The following is a 23,371-nucleotide window of genomic DNA, read 5'->3' as shown; positions in this document are numbered from 1 at the left end:
GAGATTTTTCAACCAAATCAAACATTTCAAAAGAACAATAACAAAATATTTTGGAAAAATAGCAAATAGATAGACAACTATTCCACGGGATCTATCTCATGTGGTATACTACGTTATTCGTATTGCCTGATTTGCGGAACGTTGACTTAGAAAGTTCCTAACTAACTCAATAAACAGACTACTAAAGAGGTTTGCCTAGGCCTGGCACTGCAGGCAGCAGTGCGCAGCACGCGAAGTGACCGACAAAGTCCATCCTGCTTGCAGATCAGTGAATACTCAAACTATCAATCCACCCGCCACCACCGCCACTATTTCTTCTTATAGCCATGTGTCTAAAGGAAGGACTGGACTTCAGTCTGTTGGGGCTTATTTAGAAGTCCCTTGCGGAAGTTGCGGCTCATTTTCCTCCATTGTTGCATGCCTTTTGTGACGCAGCGGCAGAACAAAAGACTCGCCATGGTGTTGGTGCGGCGTATATATTAAAAAAAAACACATATGGGCATATGGGCGATGCATCACGTTGTAAAGCCCTGCGCCATCAGGGGGCGTTCCGGCGCAAGGGAGGACGTACCTGCGCAGGAACGAATCCTAAAAGTGGCTGAGGGAAATCTACAAGATGTCAATCAGTCACTTTTAGGACAATGATGCATGACTCAAACCCTGCGCGCTTGAAGCCGACGTACGGCTTGATGCAGCATTGGGGAGATAGGGTACCCCAGAGCATTGCTGGAGCTGCGCCATCGTTGGCACGCAACTCCAGCAATGCGCTGCCTTTACGGCACAGATGCGTAAGGCTTCTGTGACGTTTTGGGCCAATGGGTGGTGGTGGCATGGCACACAATTACTGCCGCATCCCTGCTACTTTGCAGGGATGCGCCGGTAATTGAAAATATGACCCTTACTGTCTAGCATTACGCAGTTCTTATCTTTACACTACACTCATACATAATTTCTCAGGCCAATGAAATGCTTCTGAACACAACATACAAAACAAAGAAGCATAGTAGCAAGCAAGGCTACTGAGAAGGAGAGCAGTGCACCTGAAATGCATAGAAGATTTTGAAATATAATTTACCTCAATGTAATCGGCAGCATTATTGCTCTTGGTAAAGAACAAAGATTTGCAAATAACAGAGCCGGATAAAACAGAGTAGTGATGAATAGCTACTACTACTCACCAAGCCCGGGGACCTCTACGCCGAGCGCGTCCAGCAAGTCCCGCTCCCGGTCCATGACATCGGTCCAGCGGTGGGTGGCCTGGTTATATGTGCGCCGGACCCCAGAGATCTTGTACATGGCCCGGCACACCTTCTCCCACCGCTTGCCATAGCCAGTCGCGATCTTGCCGCCTCCCAGGATCGTCTTGGGGAGGCGGCGCTGGACATGGAAGATCAGTGCCGCCACTTCCTCCGCGCTGAAGATCTCCCGCGGGACCACTTGCTCCCCCCTTAAACGCCCGCACGGGAGCCGGGCACGGGGTGCGGGACCCTTCCCCTTCTCAGGGTGCTTCCCGGCTCCCTTTACCATGGTCTGGGCAGAAATAGAGTTAAATGATAAACAAGAAATAGAATAGTGAAGAAGAAAAGAAAAGAGTTTAAAAAAGTAGTTTAAAAGTAACTAAAAGCTGCAGAAAACACAAAAATATAGACCTAGAAAAATAGAGGGCTAGATAATAAGTAAAATTAGATCAAAAAAACTTCAAACAAGCAAAGGATGGCAGAGATTGAGAGAGGATAGAGAAAGCATGCCCAGAACCATAGCAATGAATGAGAAACAAGATGGCCGCGCCCGTTCACGACCGCGTGGGTAAGTTCGCGCGAGATTTTCCTTGCGAGTACGCGCGAAATTGTACTAGCGAGCAGCACACTTTGCGAGATTACACATAGCGGCCAGAAACGGAATACGTCACGCAAACAAGATGGCCGCGCCCGTGTACGACCGATAGGGTAACTTGGCAAACGTATAGCTAGAAGCGCCTCGCGAACACGCGCAAGATCACGCGAACATACACGTCGCAAAAAAAACAATTTTGTATTCGCACGTATTCGCGGCTTCCGAAATCGATCTCGCACGGATTCGCGCCCCAAAAAACGCGCGAAATTGCAGAAAAAAACGATTTTAGCTAAACTGAAAGCAATGAGCAGGTGCAAAAGTTCAAACTTAACATTAGTAACATTCAAGGTAGTGCTTCCTGATGGGCCCCTCCAGAGTTTGCAACTATTCTATGACCCTGCTATGACCCAAACAGCAGGCTCATAGAATAGCTACAAGTAGACCATAAAGGTCCTGTGAAAAAAAAATTTCACTGCAACAAAAAGCAAATTACAGATAAGGAAGGAAGCAGGTGCCAGCCAGACTGGAACTTTCAAAATTACTGACACATTAATGAAACACAAATTAATTGATGGCAGTTGAAGAAGGGCAGGTGTGCTTGCTTTTTTCAACCACCATAATCTACAGTGATAAATAAACCTAATGGGTGGCAGTGAGGATGTACCAGAGGGTGGCATGGGTGTCCCAGAGGGTGGCAGTGGTGAAACAGAGGGTGCTGTGAACCTGTGATGATAAACCAGACGTAGAAACAACATAGTCGCTGCCGTTGCGAGCCGAAAAGTAAGTTCGCAATTGCGAACTTGTCCCAAAATCGGCGCGAACGCGCGCAAACACAAAAAACGGGAAAATCCGCAAATCCGCTAGAGTTCGCGTATCTTCGCGGATTGCGAATCCGTAAATCCGCAAGTTCGCGTACGCGAGATCCGCTAGATCCGCCCATGCTTACTCACAGCTGCTTGAAAGCACCAGGTAGTTAGAATCGCTTGTGGTTCTTTAGGGACTCCCTCAATTTATTGTTTAGGGTGTTGAATTGCTCAGAGGTGGAGCATCAGGTCCTCAAACTATTGATTCAAGACAGCATGAAACAATTCTAGCAAAGTTTACTGAGTGCACCCTTAAAGAAAGTGATTCTTTTTTAAGTTCGATTTTCAGTCTAATAGGTATATTGGTGATTATTTAAAAAAAAGATCAATTTATGGCATAAAACAAGAATCTGAGCAGCCCTTAAAATTTATCAGAACTTTAAAGAAATAATATTTCTATAATGTACCTGTTAATTCTTTGCATATTTTAAAAGACAATACAGATCATCATTTTAAAGTCAGTGCTACTCGGGCCCCCATGACGAGCTGCATGGTGAAAGGTGAAAAGATGACTCAGTTGAGTTGGAATTTATTAGGTGTGATAAATACAAATAAATTATGACTTTTAGGGGAATAACATGTGAAATTGGGTGCTTTCCACACCTGAATCCCCATGTTCCTCAATGGCAGGTGTATCTTGGCCTCCCTCTTTTAGTTTTCCCTTGGGAATTGTAGGTGAGGGCTTGTCAGGTGGGGTTTGATGTGGGCTTGGGGAGGGTGTGACCTATTCAGCACCAGCATCTTTTCTTGATTTCTTCATTAGCAAGGAGTTAGAAAGTCTGCTGCCAGAGATCGTTGTTGCTGACGGTGTTTGGCGAGCAGATTTAGAGGATTCTCCTCAGAGAGGTGTTGGTGAAAGTCTGGACTTTGTTGTTGGTGGTCACTAATGTCCTCCAAGTTTCTGTTCCATACAAAAGGACTGATTTTATGTTGGTGTTAAAAAGCCTGATCTTGTCTTCCAGCATTAGATCCTTGGAGCTCCCGATTTTCTTTAACTGAATGAAGGTAGCCATTGCATTGACGATTCTTGTCTTGATATCGGCGTCTGTGCAGCCCTGCTTGTCTATGACACATGAAGGCCTTAACCTCTTCCAGTGCATCCCCTGCAAGAGTGACTCCAGTTGTGCTGGCTGTGTCAGCCTTCAGGACCTTGGTTTTTCCCCAGTGGATGAAATACGGCAGACAACAATTTGCCGCAGTTGCTAAGTAGCCCATTTGCTAACCCAAAATGATGCCCACAGTCGGCACCGCAGGATGACTTGAAATAATTGTAATGTATTGTAATTGCATTTATATAGTGCTTAATACACCTGTTGAGGCTCAGGGCAGCACGTGCTCCCGAACTCAAGGTTAAAAGCTAGTCAGTAAAGTCCCCACTAAAAGAAAGCATCTATGCCTGTTTTGGAATTATCTTACTAAAATATTGGCAGTGCGCCAGATACTTTGCAGCTGTAATGGTGGAATGATTTCCTTCAAGTAGGGTGGCAGTAGGTATACTCATTCTGAGTTCTTATGTATTTCCATCCACAGAACAGACTTTACACTGTTGCCAGCACAGACGTAGAGAACAACAGCAGCTCTAATGTTGTGACACCAGTTTGAGAGCGAACACCTCGAATTAAATTCTAGTAGCAGTTGGTTTTGAGACCTAGATTGCGAAAACATTCTAAATGCAATAAATTGGATTTAGTTCAGCCATTTTGCCAGCATTCCAGAAAAAATCACTGGCATGTCCCTAAATGAGAAATGACAGTTTAACACGCAATATAGAAGAAGTGCAGCAAGCCGATGCAAAGCACATGTTAATGAGCTGACGTTTCAAATGTGTTTAATGAGCCTCTCCCAAATAATTGTATATTCTCGTCCTATCCACTAAGATATTCCCAAAGCAGCAATGTCTCCCGTAGCACCAAGGTGTTATGCATTAGCTATGAGTGTATTGTCGTTGTGTGCCTGAAGTGCATTTAAAGTGAACTGTAAATACGCAGCCGGTATGTTCAGCGTACTGCAGCACTTGCATATGAAATGAGCCAGGGCCGGCTCTAGGGCGGTGCGATCGGTGTAACAGCACCGGGTGCTTGCTTGGGTTGGTGGCGCCATGTTCATCGCTCTAAAAGCACCTGATGCTACATACATTGTCCCAGCAATTTTCAGGCATCAATAAAAATGACAATTCCGGTGATTAATGTTCTTCCTGGAGAGAGACCGGAGCTTTGTCTAGTGTAGGTTTTGACTCATCATAGCGCAGAGGGTTAATATGCCTGCTGCAAAGAACGTGTCCCATTCACATCACAAAATGCATCTAATATAAATAGGTTGATGGGTTACCACTTTTGTCAGAAATCCTTTTGTTACTGGCAGTTTATAAGTGAAAATCCTAATATAGAGCAGTGACCTTTCAACTGCTATCAGAGAGCTGCATGCAAATTGCAAGGAACAATTAGAGCTATATATTTTTGCCCAGTCTTTCATTGTCCTAATATTGCAAAAGTGTTTTATTTGGGTAGAAATCAATTCTTATTATTAAAGAAAACCCCTAACAATGGTGTTACATTTTTAATTCTGAATTTGTGCTTTTCCAGTCCAAGGACTCTTAAACTATGCTGTCTACCAGTATGGATGAAATGTGACTCCTGCACCTTGTAGGCCTCTGTTCTATGTAACATGTCCTATACATTGATTTACACACCATGATTAATTGTGCAATATGTGTGTGATGTAAAGTTTTCTGACATCTTAAACTGTTATGAGTGGCTCCATAAAACTAAATGAATCTAAGAGACAGTGGTTCTGGAGTCTTGAGGGGCACTCTTAAATGATGATAATGAGGGAATCCGTGGCGGAGGTGGTCATTTGAGGGGGGGGCAACAAACATTGTCGCACAGGGCGAGACCAGTGCTACAGCCGGCCCTAGGTGCGACAGCTCTTGTTAAAATAATCTCAGATGCCAAATTGGGGATGTATGACATTACAACGCATGCTTTTACATCGCATGCTTTTACAACGCTGTTTTTACATCGCATACCATTACAACGCATAGTGCTTTTAGGCGCTGGATAGTGAATTGTTTAATTTACTATTCCAACTCCAGTCCCCGTGGATAGTAGGGAAGGTGTTGGATAGTACATTAAACACATTCCCTATCCTAGAGCGCCCCCCAGCGCAATGCGTTGTAATGGTTTGCGTTGTAAAAGTCGCATCGTAAAGGCACTGAGTGGTAAAAGTTGCGTTGTAAAGGATGTTTCCCCCAAATTGGCTGTTATCAGATCCCCTTTCTGGGGACCAGAGGCAGGGCTGAAAAAACATAAGTGCCAGGGCCCCTCTGCAACTTGTGCTACCCATTGCCTGCACTCCTAGAAGTGAGACAGCACAGACTATCCGAAGCTATGAAAATTCACTGTGTGGCAGCAAGGGCATGCTTTAGCACTGGTGTTACCCGGTGCAACAATCTTTTTTGACTGACCCACCCCATGACATCCTTCTCCACGGGTTACCTCAGTACCACCCTCCAACAGTGCCCTTCCTCTCTCAATAGCCCCTCTCTCACATGCATTTCATTTCTTTTGTAGAGCTACTCATACCAGTGTAGGGTGTCAGAGCATTTTATATCACACACATTATACAGAAACAATGAATCATATGTGCGTAAATAAGTCTACAGGAAATGTTACATAAGACAATGAGCATTACAAGGTGTAAGAATCGTACGTCATCCATACTATTAGGCAGTATATTTTAGGAGGGTTTGGTTTGGAGAAGCACAAATTCTGGCATTAAAACGTACCACAATGGTTAGGGCTGGCTTTACTAAAAAGAATATATTTCTACCCAAGCGTACTGTTTTTAAGCAGCATTAGGATAGTGAAAAACTGGCCAAGAACACAAGGTTCCAACCGTATGTCTATGCAGGTTGCATGTAGCTCTTTGATGACAGCTCATAGGTCACTATGCTATATTAGGATGGTTACTTATGAACCGCACGTAACAAAAGGATCTCTGTGACAAAAGCAGTAAGCCACTGAGCTGTGCACATAAAATACAGTTCTGTAATCTGCATCGTACATTTTATTTGCAGAAGGCATATTAACCCTCTGCAGTACTTAATGATGAATCAGAACTGCCACTAGATACAATTTGATCTCTTCCCAGCAGGAATATTAATCTCCAGTGTTATCTTGACATTTCACACAAAGAGCTCTGCAGCGACTGCTTTTAAACCTATACGTTATTTCTAAACACAGCACTTTCGATTCCAAGGTCAGAGCCAGATGTGGCTGCACCGGTCGCACCTCCCTGGAGCCGGCTCTCATTTTTTATGTATATTGAATTATTAAACAATGTTATTGTGCTCATATCAACATTCGACAAACAGCACCACCATGTGATGGACTGTCATTTATACCATGTTGCAAATTAAGTGCTGAGCACCTGAAACCCTCAGCTCAAGTTGAGCACTGACCATGGTGCAACCCTGAAGTACTTTGCCCACCTGTGAAGTTTGTGACTTGTTACTCACGATGTTCCTTGGCCAACTATGGGTCCTGAGTAACAGGTACTAGCCCTTCAGCACTTGGCTCTCAGTGTTAGTGCAGGTGGAGCAGTCAAAGACTCTTCAAGTAAGTGCAAAACATGCAAATTAACTCAAAATACCCAAGTGACTCCAAAAAGATAATTGTCCAGGCCAAAACTGATATTTAGTATCAAAAAACAATATTTATTACACACACAAAACACAGCGCAATAAATATTCCACACAAGTAGTCTCTCAAGACTAGTGCCCTTATGCTTGGCAAGGCAGTGTTCTTCCGTGGGTCCTTGCATTTTCCCCCACCTCTTCCACGCTATACTCGGTGTCCCTGGCTGATTGTAGGATGGACCCCTGCTGCTTCCTGCGCTAGCGATGCAAATCAAAGTCTGGCTTTCGGCTTGAAAGTTATAAGCTCTTCTGGCAGTAAACCGCTGAGTTTGAAGAAGTTTCACATGGGCTTGAGGCCCTCTTCCATCTTACTCCAACTGTGGCCTTCAGAAGAGTTCAAGAGCTGTCATGCTTCTCTCCCCTATGCTCCACAATGAGCAGCCTGTACTGTACCCTTCTTACGGTCAGCGGTGTCATAGTGCAGAGGCGGTCACAGACAGCAACGGCTTCCATTTGCAGCTGCCCTTTCTTCATGGTTCCTTTTGGTAAGTCAGCGAAGCAGCGGCTCCCCTGCAGGCATCTCCTGGACTTGTTCCAGAGTTGCTCCACTGGTCTCAGGGACACCTCTATTATGGCAATGGCAATGGCTCTAAGGGCCTGATATATCAAAGGGTTTTACCCATTCTGTGTCTATGGGAAAATGTGTTTGTACATATGGCTCTAACTGTTTTAGAGGCCCTCTCCAGGCATACTGGGGTCTTGGATATAGGGTGCAGTCCCAATCAGGTCTGATCCTTCAGGCAACAGCTCCAACAGTCTCAGTAGCCCCTCTCCCAGTATACAAGGTACACAGACATGAGTGACGGCCCACAGACTCAGTTGCATGGGTGACAGCCCCAACAGCCTCAATGGCAATAGGTGACAGCCCCAGTAGCATCAGTGGCCCCTTTCTGGCACATACGGGTCAGGGCCCCAATGAGATCCACAACACCAGGCGATATCCTTAAAATTAACAGCAGCCCAGATGAGGGTTTCCAACTTCTGCAAGAGATGGGATGGCTCTCTCGCAACGTCGGTCCAGACTGAACTGGTTGCCTCATACTCTGCTCACTGGGATTCATTCTCCAATATCCCTATTGAGCCTCACTCCCTCCAGGTTCTCTGCTTCTCACAGGGCACACCGGTCTTGGCAGGCAGACAGAAAGATAGTGCTCTCTGCACATGATAATTGTTCTTGGTTCCTGGGTGACGGCCCTCACATAGATGGGAGACTGGCAGAACTTGGTACCCAGAACGGCTTCCAGCAGCAATTCGTTTTTGCGATCTTTCCCCTCCTGATGAGATGGTGCTGTTCAGAAAAGTATGGGGCTCCTGCTCCCGCCTTTTTCCAAATCCAGACATATATGTGATTTAGTGTCATGACTTTCAAATTCGTTTTGGGGGTGTCATCTCCTTCTAAGTTCTCTCTTCCCTTCACTGACCTTTGTTAAACATTCTGCCAAAGCAGGAAAGGCTCCAATTCTGAGTGACCCACAACACAGGCCAATGGAGTAACCAGGGATCACAGCTAGCTACCAGCCTCCACTGAAATATACTTTTTAAAGGTTTAAAGGACTGCGGTCCTCATTTAGAGTTCAATGGACAGGATACTCTGTCACAAACATGACAGATATCTCATCCTTCCACCATATTTCAAGTGCATTATATCCTATGGCACTTGTAATGCATCGGACGGGATATCCGTCACATATGTGACAGGGTATTCTGTCCGGTGAACTCTAAATGAAGCCTTAAGCCTTCCTCTCTATCAAGATTCCCTGCTAGTGACAACCTTATCAGTCCCACCATCAATCTAACCAGTAACTTTTCCTGGAATCAAAGAGCCTTTGGTCTTCTCCTCTCCCTACAGTGTGGTTGTCCTATCCAGCCTTCAGGAATATTCAAAATATACATCTCCTATCATTTCTCACCTCTCCAAGTTATATTCTATCCACATGCACACACATGCAACTCAGTACGCCCACACAAGTATCACGCTTCGTCTGGCATTACACTGAACCCATGCATACCAAAGTTGTGTTCAGTACACATCCACATAACTTTGCACAAGTAGGCAAGTAGGCCCAACTCCAGTGACACAGGTAAAAAGGCCTATTCACAGTTACTGATTTTAGTAAACATAAAAACGGTACTCTGCCACCACTGTGCTCGTACTACTTAACTCTTGGGAAGGTCAGTGGCCCTCTTCGTTCACAAGAGTAGCGCTTGATTGGTCCCTTCAGGTCTAAGCACACCACATTACCATGAGAGAGGCTTACATTATGGTTCAAACCCATAATCTGTGTTTACCCATGACTTACATCCGTACCAGGGCTCCAGATATCAATGCAGATGGGGCACTCAGTCCAGAGGTGCAAGTCCGTCACTATGCAGGAGACTTTGCTGTCCCAACAGCTGTGTGTAGATAAAAATTCAGAGGTGCTAAAATGCACCCCTGATGTAACCCCCTGTGTATCATAATCTGGTTGGAAAGAGGACCGCTATTAGCGAGCTTTACTTAGTCCCATGTATTCCAGTACAACGTTTGGATTGCTCTCAGCGGCAGCTGGTTTTCATGTCTTCCCTAAACTTAAAATAGTTTGGTTAGCATCATAAAGTTGGTTCAAGCTCACTCCAAAAGCAGGCTGGTTTTGAGGGTTCTTACTCTATGTTTTATTCATTTTCACCTGCTTGGTACATTCAAGCATCTTTCTTAGGTCTAAGGTTCCCCATGGATATATAGATGCAGGCCAGATTTTACAGGCAAAGTCTGCTTGGTATGGACAATCTTAAATCAGATCCTTGAGTAAGTGGGATCCAGTGCCAGGAACTTAGGGTATAAGTGGACAGCAATTTGTGGATATGAGACATGGGGAGGTCAGCATAAATTATGTTGAAATAATTCAATACATACTGGCAAGGGCTTTTGTTAGTTAAAATAGTTGTTTGGCATGTAACAGTTAACATAGTCCTCATAGCAGTGGAAGATGGCTGTTTGTATTTTTGACAGCAGAGGTGATCTAGTGGATGAATGACACCTGGGTGTAATATTAAACCACTAGGTTTTTTTACCTTTTTTACTGGAGGAGAGTCTTGGCCCAGCAAGGGAGGCCATACAAAAGGCAGTATTGTTTTAATGTTGATAATGATGAGCCCAATTTTCTCCCCATTCAAGCAGAGAAATGTGTATCAATAAATGTCAAAGACACTGGAAATATACCAGTAAGCAAATTATTGGACTCACACACAGACCAGTAAGAGAACCCAAGCATCCATTTTCCTGCTGTCTCTCAAATCCCCAAGTATAGTTAAAAATGCATCCCATTCTACGTTCTAGATGGCAAACCTGAATATCACACATCCCCAGAAAGAATCATAGTAATTCAGGACATAAAAAGACATACCATTTACCTAATCCATATGCTTGAGACAACTAGTGATGATATTCTGGTTCTCAGGCACCTCTCTCTAGCGAGAGGAGACTTTGATTGTCATTCGCATACATACTGAATTGAAGATAGTAGTTTAATAAGCTGGGTAAGAAAGAACATACACAGATTGAACAGGAGTGGAGAAAACAAAGATCCATGAGGTACCCTACACAAAACTATTTTCATTTAGATTTGATGAAGCCAATTCTGAAATGTTAAAGCTAGTTCAAGAGGAAGGAACAACAACATTCTAGTGTCCCACACTCCTGCTCACTCGATATGATTGAATCTAATGGTGAACAGTGGTCAAGGCCATAATTGCTACTTGCCTATGGGAAGTCTAGAGGTCCTTGTGGCTATTTGTCAATGGGGACTTCATGCCTCTGAAAGGTCTGATCATGCAGTAAGTTATCTTCCATATTTTCTTGAATTTGGTTTGTAACATCTTTTTCAGTCCTTTTGCGCTTAGAATTGACATGATATATTTTGCTTTGTAGCTGGAGAGAAGCGTGGGATCTGCCAATGTCATTTTTTTCAATGGAGTGATCACTGTCTGGTTCTGCAGGGTAAGTGCAGATCCTTCAGAAAGGAGACATTCATAATGTTGGTGACATTAGGCCCGCAAGGGGAAGAATGCCTTGTTTCAGAGTGCTGAGTATCCCCTGGGTATCTGATAACAAATGAACTGCTATCATAGAAGGTTCGACGAAACCCAATGACAGCATCACAGCCTCTGAGGAAGAGCCAGACAACGCTATCTATCCCCCCCCGGTGGTCACGGCGATACCCGTAGATGAACTAGTCTAGTCAGCACTGGCCGATCACAAAAAAAGGATTATAGATCCAATAGCAGACATATTGGTGCTGATAGGGGCTCCGGCCCCATCAGGTAGCTGCAGAAAGTGCCTGTGGGGAGGAGGCCTCCCCTACACATCAACAAGATATACCAATTTTCTGTTGGGTGATATTTAATATGATTGAGGGGGGCCAACCAGCATTTAGAGCAATGAGAAGGTGGGTAGATAGAGAAATCGGTTGCATGAGGTGACAGGGAGGGTGGGGAGAGAGTTCGGACGGGGGATTGAGGGTGGTAAACTAAGGCAGCAATTTATACATTTCCCGGTTGGGACCTGGGTTTCAGACAACCACTGGGCCCACTTATGCACCCACCCCACACAATTCATAGGTATGGGGAGACCTCACTCACCATCCTGTCAGGTTGTGGAACAAAGTGAAGAGGGTAGTGGTATGGAAATGTATAGCCCGCCACACCCCTGACATAATTCTACTACAAGAAACCCACTTGCTGGCTAACAATTGTTGATTTCTTGGCAGGGGAATATGGAGTGCTTGCTTATGTGAGCTTCTCTGTGGAAGCCCAGGAAACGTTCATCCTGCTCCACTAATTATTCCCGCTCCAAGTGCTGGAAAAGTGAGTAGACCCCCAGGGCTGCTGGGCAGTGGTCAGAGGAACCTGGCAGGGGGAAGAGTTATGGCTAGCCACTTACTTACATTCCCTTCAGGGCTACAGTCTGCAGGGCTGACAGCTAAGTGTGAATGGATACTGAAAGCACCAGAGTCACCCAGGAGTCAGGAGAGACCTCAAACTAACACTCCAGAGGGATCTAGATAGAATAACCGAGTGAGATTCCCTACCCAGAGAAGATGCAAGACTTAGCACATTTATTGAGGCCATGGGCCTCCTTGTTCCACAGCGAGCCACCCACTAGACCTACAGACAATATTACTATGTGATGCACAGGCTGGTGTACCTCTCTAGAATGGATTACCTTCTAATCCCAATGAGCCATCTGGGGAGGTCAGCAATGTTCATAATGTGCCAGGAGGAATCTCAGGCCACTCTCTGCTCTCTCTCCAGTAGTCCCCTCACAACCGCCTCTAGGTTGGATATTTGACCCTTAGGTCCCGACCGATTGGGAAACTATGCGCTTCATTCAGGAGACCACAAAGGCATACTTTCCAGAGAATAAGAGCTATGTGTTCTGAGAGATTATAGTGTGGAAAGCGTTTAAAACCATGGTAAAGAGCTAAATGATTGTGAGTTTTGAAGGGAAACGGAAAAAGTGAGACAGTAAAGGCCGAGGGAAGAGCAGTTTGTGGCAAGCCCAGATTTGGTGTTGGCAGCTCAAATAAAGGTCCTGCGTGAGGACTACCAATATCTAATGAACCAAGAAACTAGGGCACTATTTCAGCTCAAGCAACATAAATGATATGAGGTGGGCAATAAGGCATGGAAACTAGTTAGCATGGCTTGCCTATTGGGAGGATGGACAGTGTTGAGTGCAAAAATCCGCGTGGCTGAGGGGCGAAGGTAGACACAGCATCAGAAATAGTGCAGGCATTTGCAGGGATCCTGAAACACCTGTATAGTCTGTGCATGGGTACCAGGGAAACCAGAGACCTTGGTGGTTTCCTCACATACCTTCCTATGCCAACATTGGGAGAGGAGGCGGTTAAACTCCTGGAGATAGAGATTCAAGAAGGAGAGTTAACAGAGTCACTGGCACAAATGAAAAGTGGGTGGGTGCCTGAGCCCAATGGCTTTCCTCTGTAATGTTTTTAAATGTATTAAATGCCTGGTAGTGAAGCTGTTTCGAGCCCTGCTCTATGAATCCAAACAGTCAGGGGAACTGCAGCGGGACCTGTCCCAGTAGTCAATCGTCCTCATCCACAATGAGGGAAAAACCTTTATGTATAGGTGAAGCTAGGAAACGTGTCTTATGAGTGAAAGAGAGGGAGGCATCAAGGGAAAAGGGAGATAGAAAAGAGAGTTCCAGATCTTTCCACATTGGGGAGGGATTCGAAGGAGAGTCATTTAAGGACTTAGCCAATTGTTTAAGAAGAAAAGCATTATGGTAAAGTTGAAAATCTGGGAAATTGACTGCACCCTGTGATTTAGGGAATTTGAGTGTGATTAAAGACATACTTAGTTTTTTCTTATTCCATAAGAATGTTGATAAGATAGAATTCATCTTTTTGAAGAAGAACGTAGGGAGATTGAGAGGAACAGCTGCGATCATCTAAAAGATGACCGTAGCAAACATCATTTTAATGGTGTCAAGACTGCCCCACCAGGATAGATATAAAGGATGCCATTTGGAAGTAGAAGTAGATAGAGAAGAAGAATAGAGATGGGTCATGTTTAGGGAAAGAGTTTGTTTAATATAGGGAGCAAACTAGAGACCTAAATATTTCATTTTTTGGGGGTTCCATAAAAAACGAGCGGAGAGAAAATCTTGTTTAAAACAAAGAATATTCAGAGGTAAGATTTCACATTTGTCACGATTCAATTTATAGCCGCAAATTAAAGAGAAATCATTGACTTCTGTATTGAAAGCTAGAATAGAGTGTTCTGGTTTAGACAAAAATAGAAGATTGTCAGTTGCATAGACACTCATTTTTACATGAAACTTATCATGTTGGAAACCATGTATGTTAGGATTTTGTTTAATTTTAAGTAAAAAGGGTTCTAATGCTAAAATAAAAAGAAGAGGGGAGAGGGGGCAGCCTTGGCGGGGTCCTCTATGTAAAGTAAGGGAAGTAGAATTAGAGCCATTAGCAAAGATGGAGGCTTTGGGAGAGGTATGTAATAAAGAAATATAAGAGATAAATGTAGGACCAAAACCAACACCAAACCAAGGGGCTCATTAGGATCACGGTTTTCCCGCATCCTCCGAGCCGGCGGAAGCCACCGCCGGCCCGGAGGATGCGGGAAAACCGCTGGGGAGGCACAAAAGACCCACCACCAAATTAGGATGGCGGTGGGTCTCAAAATCGGTCCGCAGCTTTTCCGCCGCGGTCGACTTCCGACCGCGGCGAAAAAGCTCTAACATGGCTGGCGGTGTCTATCAGACACCGCCAGCCATATTAGGATGGCGGAAAACAGATGCCTTTCCGCGGCGGATTCTCCGCCGTGGAAAGGCATACGGTGATTTCTTTGGGGGCCCGTTGCGGGCCCCCAGGGTGATTGGAGGGGTGGGGGGTGCACATACCCCCCTGCATTTGCGTGCACAAAGCGTCAGGCACCGCGCGGTGCCTGCCGCTTTGTGCATGCAAATACTAAGAATGCATATTTCACCTTGCGGCGGGTGCTGCCGCAAGCAGCACCCGCCGCAATGTTAAATATTGAGGATGTGACCGCCAGGCTGGCGGTCACATCCTAATTGCACTGGAGGTACCGCAGCTGCCCCTGCGGACGGTCCCTCCTCGTCTAGGGTGGCGGACGGACGCAGGTCCGTCGGCCATCCTAATGAGCCCCTAAGATAGGGTATGAAAAATTAATTACCAATCCATTCGGTCAAACGCATTTCTCTGCATCTAAAGAGATAGCTGCGAGTCAATGAGGCTATTTATTAGACTTATGCAATATATTAAAGAAAGTCCTGGTATTGTCTGAAATATTCAGCCCTTCAATAAAACCGGATTGCTCTTTATAAATAATGCATTTTAAGAAAGGATCCAATCGAAGAGCAATAATTTTAGCGAATATTTTATAATCAGAGTTGACCAATGATATTGGTCTGTAATTTTGGCAAAGATGAGGATATCTCCCCTCTTTAGGAATTAAACAAAAGAGGGCATCTTGAAAGGTACCAGAGTATGCATTAGAAGAAATTAAATGTAAAAATAAAGAAAGAAGAGAAGGAAGGAGAGAGAGATTTGGAAAAATGGGGAAGAATTCCAAAGGGAATCCATCTGGACAGGGTGCTATCCCCGTATTAAGAAGCTTTAGAGCATGAGAAATATCTTTTATGGTGATATCTTGTTCTAGTGATGAAAAATCAACATCCGTGGGAATTTGCATTTGTATGGAAGTAAGATAATTTTGTATGTCCATAGAGTCCGGTGAAAGTTCAGGGGTATAGAGCTAAGTAAAATATTTTTTTAATTCCTCTAAAATCTCTTTTAGATACTGGGGCAGAGTCAGAATTTAATACATAATCAATGTTGGAGCGATCCTTTTTGATTTTAAGTTAAAAAGCAAGGAGTTTGCCCGCTTTATTCTGGTCGCCATAGTAACGGGCACTACCTCGAAGAAGGTAAGCGAAAGCATTTTCTGTGGATAATTGATTGTATTTAATTTTTTATTTAATTAAATTATTAAGATCAGCTGCATAGTTAGAAGTTGTATAAAGAGATTCTAATAACTTAATAGATTTAAGGAATTTGTTTGCTTTGTGGGAATTTTGATGTCTCTTTTTAGCAAAATAAAAAATATTAAAACCTCTGGCTGAAGCTTTAAAGGAGTCCTATAGAGAAGGATGAAACAGAATTTGAATTAGGCTTAAAAAGTCAGTAATGAAATCTTCAAAAGAGGAAGTGAAAGATTGGCCAGCTAATAAAGAGGTATTAAAGTTCCACCTTTTGTTAGAATTAGTAACTGGGAGTAATTTGAGGTCTAGTATCACAGGAGCATGATCAGAGATCAATATGGATCCAATGTCTGTGTGTAAAATGGATTGTTAGTGCTTTTGATACAAATAGATAATCTATAGTTGATTGTGAATGATGAGTGGGGGAGAAAAAAGTGTATTGACTGAGTTGTGGATGGCTGAGTCTCCAGGAAGGGATCTATGCGAAATGAGGTCAGTAAAGTGTTGATGCATTGGTGAGGAAATAAAAGGTGTTTTAGATGTACGATCAACGTGAGGGTCAACAATTAAATGATAGTCTCAACCGAAAACAACATATGGTGTATCAATAGACATCAAAAGAGTAGAAATGTGAGGTCAGAAAGCATTGTCAGGTCTGGTAGGAGCATATACATTAAATAAAGTAATAGGTACATCGTTGATTTTAGGATGAACAGATAACCATCGACCTTCATCATCAAAGTCTTGAGAGAGAAGAGAAACTTTAAGCTTTTTGTGAATGAGAATCACAGTTCCATTTCTTTTACTAGTGCCTACAGAGGAAAAAACAACCATGTCCTACCTATTGTCTCTTCAGTTTGAGAACTTCTGAAGCTATCACATGGGATACTTGTAAGAAAAACATATCTTACTTAAGGTTAGATAAGTGGAAAAGTACTCTTTGTCTTTTAATAGGTGTACCCAAACCCTTAAAATTCCAAGAAATAGCATGTGACGTCATTAGTTAAATATATAAAGCAGAACTCTTAAAATATTACAGCAAAAATGTGAATGTAACAAGCAATTCGAAACGAGTAGAAAAAAAAATACAGTGATACGTTTTCTAACAGGGATATTAAAATGTGAAGAAAATAGTAATACAATAGAGAAAAGTAAAGTGTATTAAGAAGAAGAGAGCAATATATAAATTGAGAGTAGAAAAAAGAAGAGAAAGAAGAAAGAGAGAAAGAGAAAAAAGAAAAGGAAGAAATAATAAAAGAAGAAAGAGAGGAGAAAATAGAGAGAGCAAACAGTAATAACATAAATCATACCAAAGACTCAAACATGGGTGGAGGGTGTTGAGGCCACAAGGGGAAGACGAACAACCGTCCACGAAACCCCAGGAGGACATTGATGAATAACAGATATGAAAAAAGGGATAACCAAGGGAACAGCACCTGGTAGGAGAAAAACACAAAGAGATTAAATATTCAGAATAAATCTTAAGAACATTGTAAGAAGTACATTGATCTTTAATAAAGAGGAAGAAAGAGTTTCAAATGGACGATGGTCCTGCTAAATCCATGGATTCTTCTCTACATTCAGTAAGAAATCGATGAAGCAAGTCTGGATCCTTGTATGTTGTCGTTTTATTTTTGGAAGTTACTTTAAAGAGACGTGGACGGATTAGACCATATCTGGCATTCAGATTACGTAAAGAAGGTCGCATGGATAGGAAATCCTTCCTTTGTCTGCTGTCTGTTGTAGCTTTTCTATAGTCTTGTGAAAAGAATAGTTGGGAGTCTTGCCATGTAATACGACGTTTAGTTTTGGCTGCTTGTAGTAAATCTTTATATTCTGAAAAGTATAGTATGACACCTCTAGGTTTACATTGAGATGATTGGCTTTGAGGAGAGCAACCAAGTCTATGAGCTCGTTGTATGCTTAACTTTGGAGAATCTGGAAACTCCAGAACTTGCGGCGAAAAAAAATGGAAAAATGAGATGGGATTAGATCCTTCCAAGCCCTCAGCAAGACTATAAATACCCAGGTTATTACATCTGTTACGATTTTCAAGGTTTTCTACTTGCTTCTGTAGTTGAGAATTTCTGATTTTATAGGATGAAGTTGCTGAGAGGAAATTTGTAAGCATTCTATTTGATGTTCCATTGTGTTAATTTTGTTGTCCAAAGTAGACCATTTATTTTCCAATGCTTGCAACAGGTGTTGGTTTGTTCCATGTGAGGTTTGAAAGCTCTGATCTCATCCAATAAAAGTTCCATAGAAGCTGGCGGTGGAGAATATGGTGGTTGGAGAAGGAGGGTCTTTTTTGAGTCTCTTAGTATACATTGATACAGAGGAAGCAGGAACTTTAGGTACATTTTTCCCATTTGATGGAATGGGATGTGGCATAGAAGTAGTATATGATGGTGTAATGTGTGTCGCATCAGAAGATTGGGAAGACGTGGTTTGATTTAATTCCTCCATGTCATCTTGTAGTACTGAAAAAGGGTTCAAAGTGTGAAATATATTGGGTTTAGAGCACAAAGATGGGCTGGATGTAGATACCGCACCTCTGCCGGATTTAATTCTTCCCATGGACATGTAATAATTGTTAAAGGCTTGTCAAGTATATCCATAACAGAGCTTGATTACAAATCCAGAATATATGTATTCAAAAGGAAGAGTAACAACAGCAACACTGGCAGAAAATGGAATTCGAAGTGTCAAAGTCAGCAATAGTATTGCAGCAAAAGCTCACTGAGGAATAAAAAGTAAGGTAAAAAGTCTCTATCAAGAGACAAATATTCAGAAAAGTCAATAATTCTTTCGGTGATGCCAGTTATAAAACCATTAAGCCATTCACTGGGTAACTATTGCAGAAGATTGCATTGGCATCAGGAGATAGAGAAATCCACATTAGAATCCTTAAAAAATATAAATACCAAAGGCAGCAGGAGTCTTGAAGCAAAAGACCATGGTAGAATGAGTGTAAGAATATAAAAGAAAACAAAAACAGCATCTGATACCTTCAATAAACATGCATCAGTGCCTCAAAGAACGCTGGGAGAAACGCAGATAAAATGGCGAACATGAAGCCAAACACAGTGACGCGCCGCACATTTGCTTGTGAAGAAGCGTTATGGAGAAGTGTGGCTCACTGGTTAGAGGAGGCAGACCTGGAAGCAGAGGTCAGCCTGGGACCAGGGTTCAATTCCCGGCTCGGCGGGGTCTTGAGTCCTAAAATGTCCATGGACACGACAATTCTCGCTCCGGTGCCTACTCAATTCACGGGTTCACACTCTGCGACTCTGGGCAATAGCTTGCTTAATCTCCACAACGGCCCCTCGCGGCGGGATGCCTGGGTTTCACCTTGCGGATACCCTGCCGGGGTTATCTCACAGGGGAATACCAGGACGGGTTCCCTAAGCAAGCGCTTAGAAACCGCTTGGTGATTTGCGCTATATAAATTCCTTTACATTTACATTTACATTTACTTATGAGGACTTACCACGTCTGCACAAAGTATCAAAGAGTTTGAGAGGCTGCAAAATATCCTTGGTGTTCAGCACAGTGAAAGACAAAAAACACTGCCGCTTGTTAAAATTTGTCACTAAAGTTATGCTGGAGTGAGTGGAAGCGCAATGAATACTGCATCGTGTAGAGTTTAGAAAACAAAAACATGGCGGTCGCAAACCCAGGCAGGGAAACGCATTGCACATCACAATGCACAAAAAGCAACGATGTATGGGCTCACAGCGAGTGCCAAAGATATCGCTGGGTTCCAGAGCCGTTCAACAACAGATTTAGTGCATTTTTAAAAGTGACGGCTCACCGACTTCGCCCGTCGCTAGGGAAATCCTCGGGTCTTCTACAGAGCGACGCTAGGCAGCTGCCGCCTTGTCAGGCATCAGACCACGACCCCCACGATCCCATCCCTGAAAAAGCGACATCCATAATATACCATAAAATAACGTGCCAGACCCTTTTGACAACCCTACCAGGGGCATGGGCGGACGACCTGGGAAATTTAAATGACGAGGAATGGCAGGAGGCAGTACAGAGCCCAAGAGAGATCGCAGTTTGCTCAAGATTTAGATTAATACAACTTAAGATACTGCATTGTTCCTATTACCCCTGTACGCACCTATATAAATAGGGCAAGGTGCCAACAGCGTTGTGCGTTAGGAAGTGCCAGCAGGAAGGACCCTTCTTACATATTCTTACATATTCTATGGGAGTGTCCAGAAATTGCCCAGTTTGGGCAGAAAGTAACTGATGTTATGTCCAAGGTGACAGGAGCGACGGTTCCAATGGACGCTAGATGGCTTCTTCTAATGATTAGAGAGGACTCTGACTGGCCCAGACACGTGGGAATATGGTAGGATCTTGCAGCTGGAATTGCTGAAAGAAATATTGCCAGGGTGTGGGAAGCGTTTCTGCCACAGTCATTGAGTGATTGGGAAAATAATCTTGATTGGTGCCAGCGAGCTGAAGAGATGGTGTGTAGGAGTAGGGGCTGTGTTAAAAAATGGGAGAATATATGGGCACCAAGGCAACGACATAGAGCGACACTGGGGGAGGAGTGAGATGTGTCAGCTGAGCCAGGGTTGAGTGATGGATGGAAGGGATGAAATGAGCTTCGACATGTTTTGAGTGAATGTGCTCTGCTGTACAAGTATGCCCGTGGAGCAATTAACGGTCTATAGTCGCTTACCTCTTTTGCACATTATTGCTATAATGTTGAAACCTCACCATGTACAAACACTAGTGATTCATGTAAGCAGTGGTCTTTGAGCAAAGTTAATAAAAATAGTTTTTTTTTTTTTTATTTCAGGATGGTTCATATCAGTCTCAATATGGTGCACGGAGGAAGGATAACAATGACTGAAAAGGAGAATATAGCTTTTTAAATGTCGCAGGATGTGTAAAGGGAGAAAAAAGGTGGAAGAAGGTTTGTAAATATGGGGAAACACTTGTGTTGGAAAGACATGAGGTAGAAATGAGCCAGGAATTATGATGTGAATAAGAATGGTTGTAGAAATCATAAACTCAGCAAGTAATGCATACAAAAGGGCAACGGTCAGCTATGGCCTAATCACATTACAACACACATCCCTCATCAATTAGTCTAATCCCTATCTAAGTGATAACTTGCTGAATACCAGCCTCGTTTCATTTGTGTATTTTATGAGTTATTTAAAGTCCATCCCTCCCTCCACTTACCTTTCATGCTGTCAGGCCTCAAGTCGGAACTCTGTGTAATTCCACCCCTATCACTGGTATCCAGCTCTGTGGAGCCAGGAGGGGTTAGCTTGAGCTCAGCTACACAGCAAACAATACTCTTTTTAGATTATTGAAGCACACAGAAGCCTGCTGTTATCACATCTCCACTTCTTCCTTCAAGGTGAGAATTACAAGCTCACTTCCCCCCAGATATCCACCTTTCAACGACTGTTTTTAACTAAAAGGTATTAGAGAAGAAAAATACCTTCCCTACATGGTTAACATAGGCCCTGGAAAATGTGAGTTATACACATATTTTGTTGGACTGCATAAACTGAATGGCTCTTGTTAGAAATGAGGAGGCCTGTTTTCTAGGTCGTTTGCTTCCAAAACACACGCCAATGCATTCTATGCATGAACTGTGAAAATGTTATCATACAGCAAGGTTAAAGCACAGTTCAGTCTTGCTGGAGTTTTCTGTACTGTTCATTGAGGTGTTTCGTAAGGAGTTGTCACATAATATTTCATTAGTTTGTGCCAATTGTCATCATGCAATCTGTCACTCCATCTTAACTATTTTTTTAAGAACCAGTTTACTGGATTAGGGACCAGATGTAGGACCCTTACAAATTGAGTCGCTTTGTGATTCGCAATTTGCAACTCGCAAAATGCAATTTACAACAGTGTCACAGACACTGTTAGCAATTCCCAATGGGGCCGCAAATTGCATGCCTCATCAAAATTCACGAGCCAGGTGCAATTTGCAACCCGATTGAGAATGGCTATCACTCCCAGGGATGGTGACCTGCTGGGGTCAGCAGACCACAATGTCTGGAACTGCTTTTTAAATAAAGCAGTTTTTTTTTTGCCCGTTTTCCTTACAGGAAATATCCCAGGTATGTCTATGTTCTCCCTAACTTATCAGCCTGCTTTTAACCCTTGCTACTTCCTTGTTGGGGTATTCTTGAGATTCCATTACCAAGGAAACTATGAGTATTATAAATGTGTATCACGATTTTTCTCATGCATGCCTGTCAGCGTGTATCTCACACACAGAATACATTCCCAAGGGCCAGATGTATGACCATTGAATTTTGCGACTCGCAAATTGCGACAAATTGCGAGTCGCAAAATTTAATATACAACAGTGTCTCAGACACTGTTTGTGATTCTCATTAGGGTCGCAAAATGCGAGACTCATGAATATTAATGAGCCACTTGCAATTTGCGACCCCATTGGGAATGGCTGGCCATCCCAGGGATGGTGGCCTGATGGGCTCAGCAGACCTCCATGTCTGGGACTGCGTCCCCTGGAAACCCCTTCCCTTTTGCGAGGGTGGTAATTTTCAACTGTTTTGCGACCGCATCAGACAAGTCTTTGGAATCGCTATTAGGAAGGGAACGCCCCTTCTTAATAGCAACTAGCAATTCCTAAATAGCGAGTCGTAAATTAATTATGACTCGCTATTTAGGAATTGTACATAGTCCTTTCACATTTTGCATGCGCAAACGGGTGGCAAACCCGTTTGTGCATGCAAAATAGGGTCGTACATCTGGCCCCAAATCCTTCTGAAGTCATCCACAATTGTGTCAAAAAAGGAGGAAACAAAACCGCCTATAAAAAAAATAATAGACCTTGTGGGGTATAAATGTATACATATTTACCTATGTATTCCTAATCTCCTAGTCTCTTTAAATAATCCCTTTTTATCAATGTTTATCCGAATTCCCATCTCAGACGTCACAACTATTGCCTCGCTGCTTTCATATTATGCCACTGTCTGTAACCTTCACCACAAACCACCCATCACCAAGTGTCACACCAGGGAAAGGGAAGGAGAAAATCTTGCTCAAAAGGATCTGCGTTGTACATGTACCTGTTGGCGATAGTTATTGAGACTCACCCGGTTGAGGCACGCGTCGGTGGAGCTCACCACTCCTAGGTCCACGCCTCTCCTTACTAGTCCTCTTTATCCTCCACAGCCTCTGACTTTGGGTCACCCCCTTCTGCACCTTCTCTCGGACTTCCTCAGCTCCGTCCTCCTGACTCCTCCGCTCCTGCCAAGCTGTTTCTCTCCATTGAGTCCTCCTTTTTTCCTGACACTTACTCCTTTCATCATTTATCAATCATTGCTCCGTCCCTTTCCTGTCAGGATAAGAGTGTTTTAGTTTTCCTTCATTGTGCTGTCTCTACCCTTCCTTCTCCAACTTTCCCCTTACGTTAATTTCTTTCTTTTTCTGGTCATCTGT

This window comes from Lissotriton helveticus, chromosome 1_1, assembly GCF_964261635.1.
Source record: "Lissotriton helveticus chromosome 1_1, aLisHel1.1, whole genome shotgun sequence".
NCBI classification, from domain to species: Eukaryota; Metazoa; Chordata; class Amphibia; order Caudata; family Salamandridae; genus Lissotriton; species Lissotriton helveticus.
Note: the sequence above shows the minus strand (reverse complement) of the source record.